The 18,711-nt window shown below is 42.6% G+C and overlaps 1 protein-coding gene across 25 annotated transcripts in view; it reads right to left on the reverse strand.

The window, feature by feature from the left end:
• Positions 1-18,711, reverse strand: part of MICAL3 (microtubule associated monooxygenase, calponin and LIM domain containing 3) — a 227,890-nt gene that overhangs the window by 187,440 nt on the left and 21,739 nt on the right. For 21 of the 25 annotated variants that reach the window (XR_009156059.1, XR_009156060.1, XR_009156061.1 and 18 more), the window contains exon 1: positions 15,893-16,143. The exons of 1 other annotated variant lie outside the window; for it this stretch is intronic. The gene's annotated coding sequence lies outside the window, so the exon portion shown is untranslated. 3 more of the 25 variants (XM_058190694.1, XM_058190693.1, XM_058190692.1) reach the window with 3 other exon arrangements.

The raw sequence follows: 18,711 nt of genomic DNA on the forward strand, positions 1-18,711 counted from the left end.
AAACTGTCTACCGTGGACCTCACACCATTCTTAAGAGATCTGTAAAGGGGGCGTAAAGATCTGTAAAGGTGGCTTAGTGGGTCGATCGAGAGGTCAGCAGTTCAGCGGTTCGAATCCTTAGTGCCGCTTAACGGGGTGAGCTTCCCTTACTTGTCCCAGCTTCTGCCACCTGAGCAGTTTGAAAGCATATAAAAAATGCGGGAAGGTAATAGCGTTCCATGCGCCTTTGGCATTGAGTCATGCCGGCCACATGATCACGGAGACGTCTTATGACAGCGTTGGCTCTTCAGCTTTGAAATGGAGTTGAGCACCATCCCCTAGAGTCAGGAACGACTAGCACGTATGTGCGAGGGGAACCTTTAAAGGGGGCATGCATAAGTGCCTACCATCCCTGTCTTACTGTCACCATTTATCTATATTTACTTCCTTTGTTCATGTTTATGTTCATACCTATACTTGTTATCTTGTACATGTTTGACAAATAAACAAACAAATTAATTAATTTTGTTTTAGCCCGAGTCAGGTAGACAAATCCAAACGCAAAAATGTACTGCAGAAAAAATTATATAAGCACGTATAATGGTAAGAGACTATGGTAAATATTAGATTATAAACAGAACATGTAATTCATCATAAATGAAGTATTCATAATTAAGATATGCCAACACTTGCTTTTATAAGTAGTTGCTTAGTTTCCTGGGCGGTCAATGTTTTAGAGCTTTTGCTGTATTCATGACTTACGGATGGATGATCTTAACAGGATATTCTCAATTGGCACAGGATTTGCTGCTTAAAAAGCAGAAGAGAGAATCTATTTGGGCAAACCGCAAAAAGACATAATATATGAATTACTCATAAATGGAAACTTATACAAAGAGAGAGAAAAAAATAAAAGTATGATTTGGAAATGTTGTGACTGGCCCTAAAAAGCAGCTTTCAATGAGTTAACTCTACAACAATTATTTTTTTTTCTGAATCATAAATTATTGTTATGCACTGCTGTCATGGGGAAAATCGGAAAGAAATAATTACCCGCTGAATTCCACAATATGTATTATGAAATGCAATATCCTTCTAGATTAATTTTTTTCACAAAGGTTACAAGCTAAAGCAAATAAAAAAACTCAAACACTTCTGAAAGTTTGCTTTCAGCAACAAGGTGTATTATTTCAAAAAATACAGGATTTATTAAGAGGTTGTTTGCCCAACTAAAACTATCAGCTCTTGAACAGCTTAAATGCCATGCAATTTTCCTTTCAACATCCTCCAACAGAAGTGGGTTTCAGCAGGTTCTGACAAGTTCTGGAGAATTGGTAGCAGAAATTTTGAGTAGTTCAGAGAACTGGTAGTAAAAATTCTGACTGGCCCCGCCCCCATCTATTCTCTACCTCCCAAGTCCCAACTGATTGGGAGGAAATAAAGATTTTACAGTATCCTTTCCCTGGAGTGGGGAGGGGATGGGGATTTTGCAGTACCCTTCCCCTGTCACGGCCATCAAGCCACACCCAAGCCATGCCACACCCATCAAGCCACACCCACAGAACTGTTAGTAAAAAAAATTGAAACCCACCACTGTCCTCCAAGATTAAAAATATATTAAGAATGTTCAACTTTACTTAGCTGTGGTTTCTGATAAGCAGCAACATACCATATCCAGAAACACCAAGCAAAAATACTAAACTAAACACACACACATATATATATACACACACACACACACACACACAAGAAAAAGTGTGCTATATCGTATTATGGTAAAATAGCAGATATAGCTGAATGTGCAAAGGGCATAAATGCATCATGCTAAGCCAAGGTTATCTTAAACATGACTTACTTAAATCAGCTCCAACGAATTGGCTTTGCTCAAAATGCAAAGTCATAAATCATAATTAATGAAGCTGTGAGATTTGGTTCACATTGTTCTTCAATCTGATGCTCTGCGAATATTTGGGACTAGAGATATTAGCCTTTTAAAGAACAATATTGCTAGCTGATGCTGATGTAAATTCTCATCCAAGAATTAAGAAAATCACATAGTAAAGAGAAGAGCCAGTTTGGTGTAGTGGTTAAGGCACCAGGCTAGCAATCAAGAGATTCAGAGTTCTAAACCTGGTCTAGGCACAACGCCTGTTGGATAACCTTGGGCCAGTCACACTCTCTCAGCCCTAGGAAGAAGGCAATGGCAAACTACTTTCAAAAATCTTGCCAAGAAAAGTGCACGAATCAATATTGGCAGTCAACACTGACTTGAAGGCAATAATAATACATAGAAATTTGATACTGTACAATTTTATTTTACTCCTACAAGAGAAAGAAAAGATCCATGTTGAGGTTTAATGGATTGTAACCAGTGGTGGGATTCAAGTAATTTAACAACCGGTTTTCTGCCCTAATAATTTATCCCAACAACCAGTTTGCCAAACTGCTCAGAAAGTTAACAACCGGTTCTCCTGAAGGGGTGCGAACTGGCTGAATCCCACCACTGATTGTAACATCAATTGGCAGGCAGAGTTAAGCAATTAAAGACTCAAACTCAACTTGACTGACTTTCAGGAACATAACAGGCCACTGGAGGTGGCTGAAATCTTTTGACTCTGGGGAGGGATTTTAACGGCTAGCATGGGAACACAAAAACTTCCTCAGGCAAACTAGGTGCATACCTATCTTCCAAAAGTACCTCAAACCTTGAAAAGCAAGTTGAAATCACATCAAGAATTCAGTCATTTTGCCACCAAATGTCGGCATTATTCTTGAAATCAGGTGACAATGCTTACATATCAGATGTTTTGGTGGTAAACAAGTAATTTTATTAGGGTCATTGTCCCAGACAATACAAAAACACAATAAAACACACGTAATAAATAGACCTATGAGCGTGCTTAGTTTATTTTGCTATTAGCAAAACACAAACTCTGTAGGCTACAATTATAAGCTTAGCAATGGCAAGAGTTATTTTAGGCTCTCTATTCACCAAAAAACACACACCATATGTATTATTCTTCTGTCCATTCCAGAAATGGGCTAAAAAAAGGGGGTGATTTTCCAAAATTTACCGTCCAACACCATTGATAGCAAGCTATCAGCAATAGTGCCCTATGAAGTTTATTATCTTTTTTTAACATACAATGCTAGTTTAAAATAAAATTTGCTGTATCAGATGTATTCTGGTGAGACTTTATTATATTCTGTAATATATTTCTACTTCAGTAGCATATAAAGAAACTAAACTGGTGTGCAAGTCATAGACCAGGATGCTTTTACAATGGTGACTGGCCCCTAATCATCACCCAAGTGGTTACACAGGGCTAGATTTGAAAATGATTTTGGAAAATAGAGCTGGCACAGAATGTGGTGGCCAAGTGCATGGGGAAACCCATGTTCTTATATATGCTGCACTAGATATTTGAGGGGCTCAATATTGAGAGGAGCGGGGGTCAAGCTATTTTCCAAAGCACCTGAAGGCCAGACAAGGAATAATAGATGGAAACTGAACAAGGAAAGATTCAACCTGGAAATATTTTCTGACAGTGAGAGCAATCAACCAATGGAACAGCTTTGCCTTCGGAGGTTGTGGAAGCTTCATCACTAGAAGCTTTCAAGAAGAGACTGCACTGCCATCTGTCAGAAATGGTGTAGGGTCTCCTGCTTGGGTGGTGGGGTTGGATGAGATGACCTACAAGGTCCCTTCCAACTCTGTTAATCTATTAAAAAGATGCCAGTGGGCTTTCAAGCCCAAATCAAAGAGCTGGACATGATATATAAAGTCCTGTACAACATGGCACCAAATCAGATCAAGGATCATCTTACCAACCTGTCCAATTTGGTCTTCTAGACCTGTTAAGGATTCTGCTCCCTTGAGAACAAGATGCCAGCGATAAGATGCCAAACCTTCTTGACTTCAATCCCCAGTCTATGGAACAGTTTGCGGCTGATATATGATTGTTCTCTTTGTATTCAGAAAGGTCCTAAATGGTTTTTATCCCAATGGACCTTTGGACCATCATATGACTTTTGGCTGATATAATTTTTCCCCATGTTCTTTCTGCCTCTCTCCCAGGTGTGGCCAGGTACACCAGCTTTCTCCCAACTGATCATTTTTAAGATAGGCAGGACTTAAATTCCTGACCGCCATGAAATTCGGTCAGTGCCGTTTCCAACACAACCGAGAAATGCTGGAGTGGGGATGTGTAGAGTCCCAGGATTTCTCACTTCATTTTCTCAGGGATGGTCCAGCAACAGGAATTAACCCACCTGCCCTTGAAAACAATAGGATCTCTAGGCTTTAGTTAGCAGGCCCCATTTCTTGGAAAAAGGTTTTATTTCGTGTTTGTGATAACATGTTATACTTTCAACCTATGATTTCATGCTTAAGAGTTGAGTTTTCGTGGGTGTCACATTAAATTAAACATTTAATTTAAAAAAAAAATATGCCGTAGCCATAGCACTTATGAACAGTATGTGTTGGCTAGAGCCTCATCCATGCTAAGTTGAACTGAGGACACAGCGGTATTTGTTCTCTTTTAGTCTTCCCTTAAATTGCCACCTCAGGGGCAAATTTTGGCACCAATGTTAAACCTTGCAATTTTTATGTCTTGTTCTGCTGGTGCCTGGTTCTACTGACAGCCAACGCCTTACAGCTGACTGCCCTCTTAGTCAGCAGAACTCTGAGCTATCTGTCACTATTATTTAAGTCAAGTATTTACTCCCTTCAGAGCTTTTTCTATAGAGAACCAACTTAAAATCCACGTTGCTTCCTGGTTTTAAGACAGGGGTCTCCAATCTTGGCAACTTTAAGCCTGGAGGACTTCAACTCCCAGCAATTCCCCAGCCAGCTTTCCTTTGCTGGCTGGGGAATTCTGGGAGTTGAAGTCTGCCAGGCTTAAAGTTGCCAAGGATGGAGACCCTTGTTTAAGAGATAGATGGAATCCTTCATCAAACTAAAGAACAGTGGTATATTCTCAGTAATGAGAATATGTCCTAAACCTCAAAAGATTTTTTTTTTCAGTTCTTTATGTTTTACTTTTTCACAAGGCAAGGGTTCTCTTAGCAAAGAGTCCAAAGTGACAGAGGAAAGGAAGAGAGGAAGAGATGCTATCAAAATGGAACAAGAGGAAGAAGTGTGGCGAGTGTATGAATAGTCCTGGTGGCAATGGCATTAAATATATAGTTAGCGCTCGGCTTACGACTGTAATTGAGCCTGCAATTAGAGTTACAGTATAAGTCATTGTGGTCATTAAGCGGGTCACTACTGACTTTCTACATTTTTTTGCTGCATTCATTAACCTAACATTATGCCCAATAGGTAGGTTTTCCAGAAACTGGAAGTAAACACTAGAAACCTACAAAAAATGTCAAAAATTGCATGAATGTAATAGCGAGCCACTGCAAATTTTTGTGAAGGTGAACCAGTTGCTAACAAGCCAGAATGTGATCCCATGGCCACTCCGTGTGTGTGTGTGTGTGTGTGTGTGTGTGTGTGTGTGTGTGTGTGTGTGTGTAGGTCTGTTGTGGTCCACCAGCAGCCCATGGAGCTAGCAGTGGAGTTGGGCAGTGAGGAGGCTGTGAAGTCCTGGACTCTGGGGAAGGCCCGGACGAGGGCTCTGCATCGGAGGCAGAGGTAGGGCCAAGGCCATCTGGGAGCGATGCATGAACTCCAGAGCCTCCAGCGGCAGACAGCAGAGAGGCAGAGGAACAAGAGGAGTTCTAGTGCACGCATGCGAAGAGCTGCCAGAAGGCAAGAGCAGCTAAAGCAAAAAGGATGACTCAGGAGTAAGGCCAGGAGATGATTGGCCCCTCCCATAAGGCTTAAAAGAGCAGCAATGGCTCTTGGGCTCTTTGTAGGAAAACAGCATTGCTACATTTGTTTCTAGTCGATGTCTCTTGTTTCTGAAGTTTGTGGGGCTTTGCCAAGAAAAGCCTTTGGCAGGGTGCCAAAGAGGACAAAGGTGATAAGGCCGAAGGACTTTTTCTGCAGGATTTGTTTTGGAATTAATTTGGACTAAGCTGAGAATGAAGTAATTCTCAGCTGTTCTAATAAAATATGTTTGTTTAGAACTGATAGTGTCTGGTAATAACTACTTGGGCCTAGGTCATAATAGCGTCGTAATGTTGAAATTGGACCATAAGTACCTTTGGGGAAATCTATCTTAACGTCAAATGGTCGCTAAATGACTGGATGCAAGTCAAACATTACCTACCTAGCAGGAAGAATAATCTTTACTTATTTGCTGTTGGCCAGGAAGAGCAAAATGTTACAAGGACAAGGATAGTAGGGAGAGTAGAAATACTGGGGTGATCTGGATCATGTGACTTTAGTATTGGCACAACACGGCAGGTGACACAACCTTCTGCAGGGTTACAATCAAGCAAGATGCAGGGAGAGGACATAGGGTGGTGGGTAGCAACAGGGATGTCAATCAAGGATCTCTTGGGCAGTGTGGGAGAGGTGGCAATAGCCTATATGGCTAAACCTGGGCAGAAGAAACAATAGGAACAGACAGACTTCAGATCCAACAGATTTGTCTCCGCTTTCTAGAAGCCGTTTAAGTGAAAATTTAGCCCACTGCAGCCAAAATCCATTACATCAAAGTCTGTTGAACTGAGGTTTTACTATATAATGCACAGTTTAATTCTAACAGTAAGTTGCAATGGCTGAATCTGTTGATGAGAGGGCCTTTGGAGCCAAGGTTTAGTAGGCATTTACTGATCTTGGCTGGGCGGTGTTCTAGCAACAGGGGTTTTTATACACCTGACAACTATCTTTCATGTAACTCAGTGGTGGGATTCAAATAATTTAACAACCGGTTCTCTGCCCTAATGATTTCTTCCAACAACCAGTTCACCAAACTATTCAGAAAGTTAACAACCGGTTCTCCCGAAGTGGTGCGAACTGGCTGAATCCCACCACTGATGCAACTCAGTACCATCCTATGTCTCTAATAAATCTATGCCAGTGATTACCTCTCTATAAAGCCATGGCAGAAATACAAATACAGCTCTTGAATTTGCAGGGCTAATACGTACAATACTTGTATGTAATTAATTCTTCTGCCAAGAATCTTCTTCCACATTCAAGCTGTGCAGAACGTGTTTGTTTGTTTGTTTGTTTGTTTGTTTGTTTACATTTATACCCCGCCCTTCTCCGAAGACTCAGGGCGGCTTACAGTGTATAAGGCAATAGTCTCATTCTATTTGTATATTTTTACAAAGTCAACTTATTGCCCCCCCAACAATCTGGGTCCTCATTTTACCTACCTTATAAAGTTTATTGCCGAGCACATCACTGATTATGACCTCTTTAAGACAAATATGAACTCTATTTTGTTCCAAATTTAGCTCTTGAAAAGAAATGTCTCCGTTATGCAAGACAAACATTTCTGACCTAACTTTCTGAACTCTTCAGGGAAAGATTTCTTAAGAATATGTGTTAATGTTTTGCAATTCCTCACAGGAGGGTAAAAATAGGTTAAGAAATTGAGGAAGCCACATAGCAAGACAACGCTGAATTTTCAGGTTTAAGGCCAACACAACTAACAAACCAAGACTGAATATCCAATATTCTCCATTTTATTGTAGTTGGAAATTGGGAAATAATTCTAACCAAAGAGTCAACATTTTAATTTTTTTTTAATTCTAAAAATTATTATGGCTGGTACTTAACCTTAAACCTATGTCAGATTCTCGCTGGCTTTGCTAAATTAGGCAATGATTCAGAAGCCTTAACATGTCGAGGACTTGTCAATAACTATGATTTCAGACAGTAGTTAATTGGAGCCTATTACCTAAGATATAATTGGTAGATCTGCATATATTAAATAAATCTTGGGCCTCTTCAACAATAATTCTGCAAGCGCCACTCATTACAACTGTGGATGTCTAAGATTTTTCACTTTTCACTGCTCCTTCAAACGTAACATTTGAAGCCACACGTTTCCCCAGGAGACAAATATGATCCTTAGCATAAAGATAGTAGTGTAATACATGAGAACGGCTCAAAGTTTTCAGCTGGGATTTGCTAATTTGCCTTCCTATCACACAGTAACTTTGGCTGAAGGAAAAGAGGAAGCGAAAGCAGAATTAATCTAAGAGAACCAAGGGCAGGAAATGAGGATTTAAAAAATACATGGGAGGAAAAAATGAGTCCAAAACTTATATTAATCAAGGGAAAAGTGTAAGTAGAAAAAGGAGAGGAAAGGATTTTTTTCCGGCAATATGGATATCTGTTTTCCTGTACCTTTCAGCTCCCTTTAGACTTTTATTTTCCACCACATCAAAACATGTACTCCAACCAGTTTGAATCCGCTAGATGTTTGTGTATAAAACTCTCACTTTTAAATAATTTTTTTAATAGGCTTCCAAAACTGTTGAACAGCTAGCAGTTCTGGGAACAATGCTGTTAATTGCATCAACTAAGACTTAGTCACTAGTCAAGCAGAATAAGAGCTATGCTACACAAGAGGTACATCATGTTTAAATTTACAGCCGAATGCCCAGAAGCTCTGGGCACATCACAAAAGTCTGCAGGGCTCAAGAGGACACAAATAGTGATACCTGTACAATGACACAAGCAGAGGAACATCACAGAGTACATAGTTGTATCAGGTATCTCAAGGCAGGTACATAATTGCAGCATTTGCACAATCAAATCCACACCCATGTGTTGTCATTTGGTGTTGCTGAAGTTTGCAGTGAACGCAGTAGTTCAAATATTATTTATAAATTAATACCTAACATTAATAAGGATAGGATTTCCACAATTCTAAGAAACTAGACCAGGACAGTTAATACAATTTAATGTAGTGAATATGCATGGCTACATACAATTACATATTTATTCATATCTTTACCTTTCAATAATTCTACACTTAAGATTTCTCAGCAGAAAGCCTAAAATCTTCTCTCAAAATAAGTATCAACGGATATAAGTAGTCCTCAATTTACATCCATTTGTCTAGCGACTGTTCAAAGTTACAATGGCAGTGAAAAAGTGACTTACGATTGTTTTTCACACGTACAATTGCAGCATCCCACGGTCACGCAATCAAAATTTGGATACTTGGCAACTAACTTGTATTTATGATGGCTGCAGTGCCCTGGGGCCACATGATCCCATTTTGCGACCTTCTGACAAGCGAAGTCAATGGGAAAGCCAGATTCACTTAACAACTGTGGCAACAGAAGTTGTAAAATGGGACAAAGCTCACTTCACAACTGTCTCACTTAGCAATAAAAATTTTGGGCTGAATTGTGGTCGTAATCGAGGGTTACCTGCAGCACTGGATGGGGTCCAGTGGGGAGGAACAGGCTCAAACTTAATCCCTCCAAGACGGAGTGGCTGTGGATGCCGGCACCTCGGTACAGTCAGCTGCAGATGCGGCTGTCTGTCGGGGGTGAATCATTGGCCCCGATGGAGAAGGTACGCAACTTGGGCGTGCTCCTGGATGGTCGGTTGTCCTTTGAAGACCATTTGGCAACCGTCTCCAGGAGAGCATTTTATCAGGTTCGCCTGATCCGCCAGTTCGTCCTTCCTGGACGGGATGCCTTATGCACAGTCACTCATGCTCGTTACCTCTCGCCTGGACTACTGCAATGCTCTCTACATGGGGCTCCTTGAAGAGCACCGGAGACTTCAGCTAGTTCAGAACGCGGCTGCGCGGGTTATCGAGGGCGTCTCGGGCTCCCACATAACACCTATCCTCGCAGACTGCCCTGGCTACCTGTTGTTTTCCGGGTGCGCTTCAAGGTATTGGTTACCACCTTTAAAGCGCTCCATGGCTTAGGACCGGGCTATCTACGGGACCGCCTACTGCCGGCTTCTATCTCCCATCGTCCGGTACGCTCCCACAGAGAGGGACTCCTCAGGGTGCCGTCAGCCAAACAGTGTCGACTGGTGGCCCCCAGAGGGAGGGCCTTCTCTGTGGGAGCTCCGACCCTGTGGAACGAACTTCCCCTCGGACTTCGACAATTACCTGACCTTAGGACCTTTCGCCGCGAACTTAAAACTTATTTATTTCGTATGGCTGGACTAGCCTGATTTTTATTTTTATTGGATGGGTTTTTAAAATTTTGTTATTTTACGGGGGAGTACGTTTTTTAACATTTTTGGGCATTTGAATTAGTTTTTTAAGGGATGTTTTTAATTACTGTGTGTATTTATATTTTATCTGCCTGTTCACCGCCCTGAGTCCTTCGGGAGAAGAGCGGTATATAAATTAAAATATTATTATTATTATTATTATTCACTGTTAAAACTGCTTGAAACTATAAAGAACTTTTTACGTTGGTTTTAAAGAGCTTTAAGAATGTCAAGGGAGGGAAGCCTGCCTTCTTCCCAGCATGTGAGTTTAGCCTACTTTGTTTCCAATGTTCTTGAGATAAATTTGGAACCACAAGCAGAAGCATAAACCCTAGTAACCCTGCAGGTATGGCACAGAGATCCTATTTCTCCTATAATTTATTAATATCAACCTCCCAAGCTTTCAGCTGTTGTTTTACAAAGAGTAGCATTTGACAAGGTAAAGCTGACTCTTACCTCTAGCTTTCAACAGACAATAAAACTCCTTCTGGATTTATAGCAAAGTGAGGTTTGGATAATGAATCATCGTTGTATTTGAAAAAGTAGCTTGGCAGGGAAAAAGCACGCGCACACACGCACACACACACCTCTCTGGTACAGTACAAAACCATTCCCAGATATAGAATGGTATTGACCTCCATTCGGACTAGAGAGACAGGTCTAGGAGATCAACTCTATGATCAAAAAACCTAAAAGCTGAAATGGGACATGGACATCTTGGGTGCATACCCTTCTCATCTTCAAAACTGAATTCCAGTGGAGTCATAAACTACTAGATTTTAAGAGTCTTACAAGGCTGCTGGAAGAAGAGAAAGATGCCTTACGTGCATTGAATCAAGGATGGCATGCAAAAGTAATTTAACAAATAAACCTCATTTCCCATTATTTCCTCCTATAGCTAACTTCTATAGAGTGTAGATGGCCTTCCTCCAATTCAGAGAGCAAAAAGATATCGCCATTAAAGCAGAGATAAGAATATATAGTAAAGGTAAAGGTAAAGGTTCCCCTTGCACATACGTGCCAGTCATTACCGACTCTAGGCGGTGCTCATCTCCATTTCAAAGCCGAAGAGCCAGCACTGTCCGAAGACGTCTCCGTGGTCATGTGGCTGGTATGACTCAACGCCAAAGGCGCACGGAATGCTGTTACCTTCCCACCAAAGGTGGTCCCTATTTTTTCTCCTTGCATTTTTACGTGCTTTCGAAACTGGTAGGTTGGCAGAAGCTGGGACAAGTAACGGGAGCTCACCCCGTTACATGGCAACATTAGGGATTTGAACCGCTGAGCTGCTGACCTTTTGATCGACAAGCTCAACGTCCTAGCCTCTGAGCCACCGTGTCCCTAAGAATACATAGGGTCTGCATCTGCACCCCCCCAAAAAAATTATGTAACACAGAGACCATGCACATGTAAGCTTTCAGTCAGCACATCATCATATTCAAGCCCTTACTACATACACTGGTGCTGACTGATATATTGAAGTTGACATGCCAGCAGTAAATAAGCCAGGGAAATGCACCATCAACACACGAGTGTTATATAATAAGGGAGGGGGGCCATAAAATACTAAGTAGTGTAATGAAATAGAACTGCTTGAATGGTTGCACATTCAAATTGGAGCATATCAAATTCAAAACATTTTACCGATCCCAGTTATGTACTGTATGTATGAGTCAAAATATGAAAAATACATTGAATTGCAAACATCTTGCCCTGAGGGCACATCCATAGTTCTACCACCATTCACTGTATCCCTGCAATGACTCTGGAAGGTAGCTTTTACTGGAAATAATGATTGCATACGGTCTGTGATTTCAGGGCTGGATACCTGAACCACAGTCCAAGTCTGTTCAAGCACACTTCTCCTCTCCTTGAGGTAACACTTTTGCAAAATGGGATTTAAAATGAGGTGGAGACCAAAGCACCATCCTACTCAATAGGAGCATCGGGATTTGGAGGAGGTCCCTGAAAGAAAGGGTTTGTGCTTTGTTAGTCGTGAAGTCATGTCCAACCCATCATGACCCCATGGACAATGTTTCTCCAGGCCTTCCTGTCCTTTACCATCCCCCGGAGTCCATTTAAGCTCACGCGTACAGTGACTCCATCCAGCCACCTCATTCTCTGTCGTCCCGTTCTTCTTTTGCCCTCAATTGTTCCCAACATTAGGCTCTTCTCCAGTGAGTCCTTCCTTCTCATTAGGTGGCCGAAGTATCTGAGTTTGTGCACAGCAACCATAATTGGCACAAGATGGCCACAACTCTCTCGCTAAGCTCTGTGGCCAATAAGTGGATATAAATTCAAAAAAAAAAAAAAGTGAAAAATCATGCACTGCAATAGGCTTACAACGTCTCTTCCAACTTGGCTGGTAAGTGAAACATCGGGTGAATGCCCCTCGCAATTTTACTCTCCATTGGCTCTGGCTTGTTGTCAAATACAGACTTGAACTGTGGTTAGAATGCAGTAACTCTGCCCACTGCTGGGAATTTGGTCCTGACCGACTCGAGGTTGACACAGCCTTCCATCCTTCCGAGGTCGGTAAAATGAGGACCCAGATTGTTGGGGGCAATATGCTGACAGCTGTAAACCACTCAAGAGTGCTGTAAAGCACTATGAAGTGGTATATAAATCTAAGTGCTATTGCTACTGCTACAAGGATTAGTTGCAAAGCTTTTTTAACCTCAAACAATCATGAAACAAAGCAGACAGTAAGTAATGACTTTCTGTATAACTCTGCAGATAAGCTGGATCAGGAGGAGACTATATGTACCGAGAAAATGGATGATGGCCTTTTCTCCTGTCTAGGATCCATTACCGTTCTCCTAAGAAATACGTTTATTGAACTGAAATATATTTCCTTAATCAATTGGGCATTGATACATCTAATGAAAATCAGGTCCAACAATCAACACACATACCATTTGCCTTAAACCCTAGCTGAAAAATTTAAATATGTACTACTGTAAAATATTTTCCTCCCATTCTGGACGTTACCCAAAAATTCCTCACTATATCTCACCAGTTCTGAACATGATGATACTTGAAAATCCAACAGGCATTTTAGGCCCTGACGTCAGAACTGGGCATCATTCTTCTGAATGACTCAAGGTAGTTTCCTGCTGAAGAAAAATGGCAGCGACTGAACCTCTCCTTCCCTTCACACTTAATGGACAACCAACACCTGACTCAATGAAAGGCGCAGGATGAGGAGTTTTTCCTCTCAAAGGACATCTCCTCCAGGCACGCTAAAATAACAGAGCAAAAACCAGCTTTATTTCCAAGTCGATGAGAATGGAAAGATTTACACTTCTCCTGGGGAAAGATGCTTCAGGCATAATCTAAGGAGTGCCTGGAGTAAACAGTGGAACGTAATACATAAAATAATCCCAGGAGGGAGGAAAAGCAATGAGTTGTGTCTAATACAAAAGACCACTTTAGATAAGAGAGGTGAAGCAGTTTACTGAGTCATTTATTCATCTCTCATTTTATACTGAAGCTAGATAACCCCTCAATAAATCCTACTCAAACAATTGCATTTGAAACCGTTTATGAAAAGGCTGCTGAGCTTTCTAGAGCAAATCCAAAATCCGTTTAAGTTCTAAACTTGACTGCCCCTGGAAGACCACTCACAAGTAAAACTGTGCTATCTTCCCTTAAGACTCCACCACCGCTAAAAATGTAGGCTGTTTTCTGTTTGTTTCTTTTGGCTTTCCGTTAGCCACAACTAAACCCACATGGGATTCAGCATGCTCACAAATCCAGCCTAAGCTCAACTTGGAGATAATTGCTCTGCCTTACAGCCCTTTGGTACCAGATCATGCTTTCAATCCAGCAAAATGGGCTGCAACGGCATATGATGAGCAACGGGACACACAGCGGAAGGTGGATCTGGATTTACTGGCTGATGCCTGCTATTCAGCAGACTGTCACAGGTTTCTGGCAGCTCCAAGCAACAGCCAATATATATGTGTGCAAGGACTGTGAACAACTTCTGACTGGGAGAAGTTGAAATAACTATCTGGGTTCTTCGCATGCATACATTTTGCAATCGGATATTACCCTTGGGCTCAGAATCCTGCAGGAAAGGATACAGAATTTGCTAACTTGGAACTCCATCCACTTGTATCCTAAGGGGCTAATATTTTCCCCCTAAAACCAGGAATGATACTGGATTGCAAAACAAGACTCCCCCCCCCCAGACAAGAGTTCATTGTTTTTGAGACAGAATGATCCTGTTGCTTCCCAAATCACCACTTATCTCCCTGAAATACACAGTACGGACAAAATTGCTTTCTCTGGCCAGCCTACACACGCTGGATGGACATTAGACTGTCAGATCAAAAAACGTTAGCTCCCAAGCCAGCTTAAGCTTCTGTACCATAAGAAATTCAATACTGCCCGTTGCATCTCAAGGCTCTCCTTTTCACCAGTGGGAATGCAGCAAGAGCAGGCAAAAGGGGCATAGAGGAGGGGGACTGGGGGGACTTCAAAACGATCCATCGAGGCTACAGCTTTCTTCACCCTTGTTGGCACCATAATAATGGACAAGATTGCAATTCGCCCTGTCTCCACCGGCAGCCTACCTGTATATCATAGTAACTGTGATCTAAACCAGGGGTCTCCAACCCTGACAACTTTAGTAAATCTTTAGACAAATCTGCACTACTATTAATCTTCTCATCGTTCCCATCACCCATCTCCTTCCACTTATGACTATAACTTTGTTGCTTGTATCCTTATATTATATATAATTATATATTATGTATTATATGATATTGATTTTTTCCTGATTGCTTATTTGTTGCCTATGACTATCATTAAGTGTTGTATCATTAGGTGTTAAATTTGTACCCTATGACCATCCTTAAGTGTTGTAAGTGTTGTACCTTGATGAAGGTATCTTTTCTTTTATGTACACTGAGAGCAAATGCACCAAGAAAAATCCCTTGTGTGTCCAATCACACTTGGCCAATAAAAAAATTTTCTATTCTATTCTATTCTATTCTATTCTATTCTATTCTATTCTATTCTATTCTATTCTATTCTATTTTTAAACCTGGAAGACTTCAACTCCCAGAATTCTGGGAGTTCAAGTCCGCCAGGCTTGAAGTTGTCAAGGTTGGAGACCCCTGATCTTAACCCATTTAGAATTCTATTGCTATTTGGAAACCGGGACTAACCCAGATCGGAATACCCCCCCCAAAAAAAGGACCATACCATACGGATGAATTAATACCCACTAATGCAAATCCCCGCACCCTCCTTAAAGATCGTGACTGAAACAGGCGCTGCTGCAGCCTTCTTCCCACACACCCCGCCCCGGCAGCCCCAACCCCACACCTCCCCCCAGGTCCGAAGGGAAAAGGCTCGGCTCCAGGGAGCACCGAGGGAGGGCGCTGCTCTCCCGTTTAGGGAAGGGGCGAGGGGGAGCCAGGAGGGCTTCCCGTGCCCAGAAAAGAAAAGAAAAGAAAGAAATATATATATATATCAACCTCTCCATAATCCCCATTTATTCGCTTGCAAGGCAACCACCCAGCCAACGGCGTCGAAACTGCCCTGCGGAGGGCAGCCTCCTCCACCCGATCGCCTTTTTTTTTCTTATTTTTCCCCCCCACGCAATTGGCAAGGACAGGCCAGCTTCCACGAAGGTAACGGCGGAGCGGCCGATGCCAGCTCACCCGCCCGCCAAAGCTGGCTTCTTAATCGCCGGGGCTGGAAGCCAGCCAGCCAGCCAGGAGGGCGACCCAGTCCCGCCCGTCCTTCTCTTTCTTTCTTTCCTTCCCTCCCTCCGGCCGGTAGATTGCAGCCTCCCGTACTTGCCCTCCGCTCATGACCGGTGCCTGCAGCAGGGCGCGGGGGGAAAAGTTGAACACCCGGGCAAGTCCGCTTTGCAAAGGGGCGGCTGGTTTCCCACTGCGGAGCGCGCGCGCGCGCGCGGGAGCCCCAGGATTCCGGCGCTCCTCGCCGCCGCTTCGGAGTGCGCTCCGGGCTGCCCTCTCGGCCCCCGCGGGAGATGGAAGGGAGGCGGCGGTGCAATCTCCAAAGCAGCCGCCCCGCGCCGCCAGGCGATCGCGCACACCTTTGGCCGCTGTGATCCTCCTCCGCTGGACACGCGGGAGGGGAGAAGCTCCTTGAGCTCCTTAAAGGGCCAGGCGGTGCTGGTCTCCGGAGCGGAGCGGGAACAGGCACAAGCCGAAGCGTCCGCTCATTGGTTGCTCCCGCCCCGCGCCCCTCTCTCGGCGGCCCCCGTTGGTACGCTCCGAATTTTGATACAAGCGCAAGGGCAGCGGTTGGCTAAGGGGCGGAGGGATGCGAAGGGGAGCGGCCAATGGAGGCGCGCAAAGCGTGGCTCAAAGGACTGCAGCAGGGCCAAGACGCTATACGCTTAAAGGAGCCGCGCGACCCGGCAGCTGGGGGGGACGGAGTGGTTCAGGTGTCTGGAAACGTCCCAAAGAACCGGGAAAGGAAAAGGACCGCGCGCGGAGACACGGAAGAAAGCAATCCTACCGCCCTGCTGGCCAACGCCACAGGCTCCGTGAGGAGAGACCCAGCGGTGACCTCCCTTGTTTGCCAAACAGCAGCATCCCGAAAAGAAACTTTTAATTTATTTATATATTTATTTTTAAAAAGGGAAATTCCAGGAGGCGCCTAAAGTCCAGAAAATTATTCTGGCAGCGACTTTGCTCAGGAAAAGCCGTTGGGGACTTGACGCTGTATTTTTCCCGCCAGCTCGATTATACGAAGGGTTTCCTAATACTGTACAGCTAAGGCGTCCAACTTTGGCTACTTTTTAAGTCTTGCGGACTTCAACTCCCAGAATTCCCCACCCCACCCCACCCCACAATTCTCCCAGGGAATTCTGGGAGTTGAAGTCCGCAAGACTTAAAAAGTAGCCAAGGTGTACTAGCTATACAGTCGGAGCAGCGCGTTAGAAGTCCCGCGCTTCATGGGCGAAGTTGAGCCATGGGGAAGGGTATGTCAAAAAAAGCCTCCCGAATATTTGCATCCCAAAATATAAACCACTAAGATTCTCCGCTTGGCGCCTTAAAATGCACGCTGCAGAAATGAATAGATTAACCTTGATGATTAAAGAAAAGAGAGGATTCAGAATATTTTAAGATATGGGATGAATTTTACCACTGGGTAGAAGAAAGGTACAGATAAGCATTGGATAATTATGTAAGAAAATGATAATGTATTTGTCGAAAAATGGTAATCGTTCAAATTGAAGTGAAGAAAGAAGAAACAACAACAAAATAATGGAGCCAAGAAGAAAACACCAAGAAGTCACAGGGAAGGAATTGCTGATGCTTTAAATGTATGTATGTCTATAAAATAAAACACTTTATTTAAAAAAAAATGCACGCTGCGATCCTATGGCTTTTAAAGCGGGGAGGGGGGAAGTCTTAGGATCAAGGGATATAAAGCTGTAGGTTTGCAGCCTTGTTCCAGTGCAAACTTCAGAGAATTATCGTCTTGTTCCTGTCTTAAAAAAAAAAAAAAAACGCCTGACCCACGATCGCTTAACAATATGTACATGTTGGAATTGTGATCGTTAGGATTCCGCAATAGAGTTGCTTGAGCAGTAACCCGTAGCTTAAAAGAGACGCAGCCAATTTAATAGATCAAATTTTGTCACTGCTTTCTCTATACACGCACGAGGAAGGGAGTAATGGAGGTAACTCTCAAGGAACCGCAGGACGTTACAGAGTTAATGCCTGCAAAAAAAAAAAAAGCCGTTTCTATGGAAGCCTTAACTGCCGGAAAAAAACAAAACGGAGACCGTTGCTTCTCGAAAGAAACCTGGGAGTTGTAGTTTTGCGTTGTTAAGCAACCCGGACGAGGTGTCTATAGTAAAATACTATAAGTACTGTGTACTTTTGCAGTGATGCCTAGAGAGATAATCCCGTAAACATCCGTCCCCCAAAAAAACCTACCAGAGACTTGTGCTCATTTTCCAAGATCACAACTAACGTTTTATTTTACATTTTATCCACGAAGTCCGAGGAAAATGAAGTCATAAAAATACTTTTTGCAAGGATAGTATCTTTTAGCCTGGCGACAAACCAGCAAAACAGAAAAAGGTAAACTGCCAATATACTGCTTTGAATAGAGTTACGGCATTAGCATTCCCGAGGGTGGCCAAATGGTATTAAAAAGCCATTGGACTGGAAAAGTCCCTAATAGCTGAGGATCTCCCTCAAATAATTGGAATATAGAATAGAATAGAATAGAATTTTATTGGCCAAGTGTGATCGGACACACAAGGAATTTGTCTTGGTGCATATGCTCTCAGTGTACATAAAAGAAAAGATATGTTCATCAAGGTATAACGCTAATTTATGAAGATAATGCTAGAGAAATAAACTTGGAATCAGAAAGGAGGTTTTTTTGAATAAAATTTGATGCTTTTGGAACCTTGCGTAAGATACTTCCTGTTTGTTTAAAAAAAACAATACCTGTTTGCTTCTACCATGCTTCTATTTTTGTAAATAAAATATGAGCACGTAATTCTCCATTGCTCTTTTATTCAAAGAAAATTAAGCACTGGATTTTCTCACTGGTTTGGAAACACATAAGAGAGCAATAGCACTTAGACTTATTTACCGCTTCATAGTGCTTTGCAGCTCTCTCTAAGC

Source organism: Ahaetulla prasina, chromosome 7 (genome assembly GCF_028640845.1).
Source record: "Ahaetulla prasina isolate Xishuangbanna chromosome 7, ASM2864084v1, whole genome shotgun sequence".
Classification (NCBI taxonomy): domain Eukaryota; kingdom Metazoa; phylum Chordata; class Lepidosauria; order Squamata; family Colubridae; genus Ahaetulla; species Ahaetulla prasina.